The 5,000-nt window shown below is 41.8% G+C and overlaps 1 protein-coding gene across 1 annotated transcript in view; it reads right to left on the minus strand.

The window, feature by feature from the left end:
- LOC127005344 (glucose dehydrogenase [FAD, quinone]-like) overlaps nt 1–4,838 on the minus strand; it is a 45,795-nt gene extending 40,957 nt beyond the window's left edge. Inside the window, exon 1 of the mRNA XM_050874112.1 lies at nt 4,807–4,838. The gene's annotated coding sequence lies outside the window, so the exon portion shown is untranslated. The remainder of the gene's footprint in view (nt 1–4,806) is intronic.
- Between the last annotated feature and the right edge of the window lie 162 nt (nt 4,839–5,000).

The following is a 5,000-nucleotide window of genomic DNA, read 5'->3' on the forward strand; positions in this document are numbered from 1 at the left end:
GTCTTTGTGTAAGTTAATGTGCAAGTCTGTGTGTAAATCTCTGTGTGTGTAAGCCTATCTGTAAATCTGTGGGAAAGGGTGTTTAATTATGTGTGTCTGTGTCTCTATTTCCCCGGTCTTGGCGCCCATACGCTGCCTGTAGCCAAAATGTTTACGCCTTGAGAACACGCCAGAACCGAGTCAATTAGTTCAGTGGTCGGGAGTGCTGTGTGGCTGACGGCCGGGGTTTGCACAAGAGAAGTTTGCACAGTGCATTGAGCGTGGATGGGACACTTACGCACAAATCATTCGCTATTAGCTTGTGCATAGTGTTAGCCAGGATTAAAACAACACGGCCTTACACTCGAAGATCCTCGCTATTAACCTAAGCATAAAATTACCCAGGATTAAAACAACACTCCCTTACACTCAAAGATCCTCTGTATTAACCTAAGCATAAAATTACCCAGGATTAAAACAACACGGCCTTACACTCGAAGATCCTCATTATTAACCTAAGCATAAAATTACCCAGGATTAAAACAACACGGCTTTACACTCAAAGATCCTCTGTATTAACCTAAGCATAAAATTACCCAGGATTAAAACAACACGGCTTTACACTCAAAGATCCTCTGTATTAACCTAAGCATAAAATTACCCAGGATTAAAACAAGACTCCCTTACACTCGAAGATCCTCGCTATTAACCTGAGCATAGTGTTAGCCAGGATCAAAACAGTATGAAGGGTTAGTCCGTATCTGATAAAACTAAGCAGAGAGGAAAGCATGGTATCAAGACGCCTCTCCACCCGAAATTGACCTCTCTTTTGCCTTTCCTTCTTATTTTCATTCGTCAGAGCAGTGCTTAGCGGACTCATCACTGATATTTTTGCTTTTTGCCCCTGAGCTGTCTCCCTTGCTGTAAAAAGAAAGGCTTGACGTATAGTGCTCTCGTTCTACAACGGTATTAGCTTAGTTTACAGGAAGACTATAGTGCTTAGTGTGTTTCAAGTGACTGCCGCTGGTGACCCCAAGATGCGAGTCCTCCTGAATAGACTTGTAGAGACTTCCCACGTGAGTTGTATGTACGGTTATTGTTAATGGGAGGAAGAGGAAGAGGAGGAGGAAGAGGAGGAAGAGGAGGAGGAGGAGAGGAAGACATGGCCAGGTGTTAGGACAAGTAAATTAGTCGCACACACACACACACACACACACACACACACACACACACACACACACACACACACACACACACACACGACGAGGATGATTCTGTGTTTGTTATGATGGATGCTCGTAATTCCGTATATCATGTAAGTCTGTGTGTGTGTGTGTGTGTGTGTGTGTGTGTGTGTGTCGTCATGATATAGGGAAGAGCTGCGCTTCAGTAATTGGGACACACACACACACACACACACACACACACACACACACTCCTTCATTTTGTTCTTTTTTTGTCTTCATAATATAAAACTAGTAATCTGTATGCGAATTATCTATTGGCTATTTATTATTATTATTATTATTATTATTATTATTATTATTATTATTATTATTATTATTATTATTATTATCATTATTATTATCATTACTATTATTACTGCTAACCACACTAAGTCTTCCTCACCTACTTTCGTTCGTCATGGTGGGGAGTAGTAACATTATTATTATTATTATTATTATTATTATTATTATTATTATTATTATTATAATCATCATTATTACTGTTATTATTACTGCCCGGCTTATAGCTATTCATATTTTCAGGTTTGTATGAAAATTTTTGGAATGAAAAAAGGAAATAAAAAATGAAGAAAAAATGAAAGAAAAAAAAGAAAAAAATCTTAACATGTTTGACCTCATCAGGATAGAGAATTTGATTATCTTAAAGTCTGTGTAAGTCTGTCCGTCTCTCTTTGTGTAAGTGTGTGCAAGTCTGTTTGTCTGTGGCTGAGTGTGCGTAAGCTTATGTGTAATTCTGTGAGTAAGTCTGTACGTGAATCTGTGTGTAAGTCTGTGTGTGTAAGTCTATGTGAAAGAGTGAGTAAGTCTGTCTTTCTGTTTGTCAGTCTGTTTGTCTGTGGCTGAGTGTGTGTAAGCCTATGTGTAATTCTGTGAGTAAGTCTGTACGTGAATCTGTGTGTAAGTCTGTGTGTGTAAGTCTATGTGAAAGAGTGTGTAAGTCTGTCTGTCTGTGTCTGTTTGTCTGTACGTTGTGTCTCATATTATCAGGGGTGTCAGGGGCTATTACACTGGGCAAAGTTTCCGTGGATCTTCAGTCAAACCACGATTTCCGTTAGCGTGGTTCTCATTTGTTTCTTGTTATTGCTGCTGATGATGATAGTGAGTAATACCGTTGTCCTTTGGTGAAATCTACCGTAGCTTTGGAAGATCGTGACCACATCAGAAAACCACGGAGATATGAGAACCACGCCAGAGGAAATCGTGGTTTGACTGAAGATCCACAAAATTTGCCCAGTGTAATAGCCCCTTGATTCTTGTAACCCCAAATCATTCCTTCTCCCCCCTCCCGCATCTCTCCTTTACTCCCCTTCACTCCCTTCCCCTTAGCCATACTTCCCTCCCCCTCCCCCTCTTCCCCTTACTCTCCTTCCCTCCCCTCTCAGCCATTACTTCCCTTCCTCTCCCCCTCCCTCATCTTCCCTTTACTCCCCTCCCCTCCCCCTCACTCCCTCATCCTCAGCCATTACTTCCCTCCATGTCCCCCTCCCCCCTCTTCCCCTTCCCCTCCTCCCCTCCCCCTCTTTGTCTCACCCTTAGGCATCACTTCTCTTCCTTCTCCCCTCCCCATCTTCCCCTTCCTCCCTTCCCCTCCCTCCCCGCTCAGCCATTACTTCCCTTCCTTCTCTCCCTCCCTCATCTTCTCCTTACTTTCCTCCCCTCCCACTCTTTCCCTTCCCCCTCAGCCACTACTTCCCCTCCCTCTTTCCCACCACCATCTTTCCCTTACTCTCCTCCCCTCCCCCACCCTCCCTCACCCACAATTATTACCCCCTCTCCTCTCCCCTTTCTAAATAATCGTGTTCTGTATTATTTGTATGAACTTTTTTGACATTCATACATACATACATACATACATACATACACATAATCCACACACACACATCCCTCTACTCTTTCATTAAACAAACACATCTAAACACTCCAACGTAACCACATACTCCCGTCTTGTCTTTTCCCTTCGAGAGTAACGCTTTTTTAATTTTTGTTACACTCGTTTTTTTTTTTTGTTTTTTTTTTGAGGAACGTTTCTGCGGCGCCAAACGTTTACAGTGATTTTTTAAAGCAACATTCACTTTTTACTGTTTTTTCCTCTCTCAATTAAACGTTTTTCAAGGACAAACTTTTAGTAACGTTTTCCTGGAGTCACACTTATACCAACGTTTCTGTAGCCACCCTTGTCTTCGTGAGCTAACGTTTTAACAGGCAGAGCTCAGTAGTCACGCAGGTTTTGTTTCTTCTCCTTCCAATGAACGTTTCCTTAGGTTACACTTCATCAGGAACGTTTATGTAAGCCTCACATTTATACCAACGTTTCTTCAGTTATCCTTGTATAAGTACTGTAACGTTTTAACATGCAGAGATTACCCAGGTACTGTATTTCCTCCTTCCAAATGAACGTTTCCTAGGGTCACACTTCATTAGGAACGTTCATGTAGACTCACAGTTAAAACCGCTTCTTCAGTCATCCTTGTATAATTAATCTTAAGTTTCTACAGACAGAGTTCAGAAGCTACCCAGGTATTGCTATTTTTTTCTTGTCCCCTGCCATTGTATCTTTTTAGTTTCCTGGTGCTATTTCCACATGTATCCTTAGTTGTATAATCACACTCTGTACTGCCTGGGGGTTGGGATGGCATGTTCCTCCCTTCTCCTTTGTTGTTTACTTGCAACAATAAACTATCAATCAATCAATCAATTTCCTTCCAAATGAACGTTTCCTTGAGTCACGAACCGTTTTTGTAGCCCCACACGTCTACAGTACCTTAAATTCCTACAGGCAGAGTCAAATAAGTGTCAAAGTTTTGTTTTCTCTCTTCCCTATAAACTATTTTCTGGGCTCGCACTTAATTTTTGGTTCGATACGTTTACGCAAGTTACCATGGCAGATGACAGTATATAAGCAGCTTTCGTCAATTTCTTTATAGTCACTCTTCACAGCCATTCTTTACGGACACTACACAGTCACTTTTTGGGGTCACTACATAGTCACTCTTTACGGTCACTACATAGTCAGTCTTTACGGTCACTACGTACATATAGAGCCAGTCACTCTATGCGGTCAGTGTTACACGCACTCCTCCCAGCCAGTCTTATACACGAACGTTTCTATTCACACACTTCAATGGAAACTAACGATTATAGGAACACATTTATAGATGGATTAAAGACTAGCCACAACCAATGAAAAGTAATAATGCTAGCAACACGCTCTTTGATAGATTAAAGACTCTATCGACACACTTCAATTTTAACTAACTAGGGCTGTACAAGGTAGAGTTTGATGTAAAAGGTTTATATATATATCGTGAGTTTGTAGATAAAAGTGAGTTGCTTTTTTTTCAAGAAGATCGAGGCAACTTTTTTAAAATCTATTCAAACGTTTGTATGTTATAAATCCTGAGGACCTAAACACGTTCCTTACAAGTCTTTTTTAAAGCTTGAAACACACACACACACACACACACACACACACACACACACACATTTTAAGTAACCCACGAAGGCAATTCAGCGCGTGTCACTTATTTCACACACACACACACACACACACACACACACACACACACACACACACACACACCGGGCGACACGTCCTATCAGCGGCGCGACTTCTGGCACACTGACTCTCTCTCTCTCTCTCTCTCTCTCTCTCTCTCTCTCTCTCTCTCTCTCTCTCTCTCTCACGATACGCCACGCCTCCTTCCTCCTCCTCCTTCTCCTCCTTCGGCGTCACCCTCCTCCTCCTCCTCCTCCTCCTCTTCTTCCTCTTCCTTC

The sequence above is a fragment of the Eriocheir sinensis genome, chromosome 30 (genome assembly GCF_024679095.1).
Source record: "Eriocheir sinensis breed Jianghai 21 chromosome 30, ASM2467909v1, whole genome shotgun sequence".
Lineage (NCBI taxonomy): Eukaryota > Metazoa > Arthropoda > Malacostraca > Decapoda > Varunidae > Eriocheir > Eriocheir sinensis.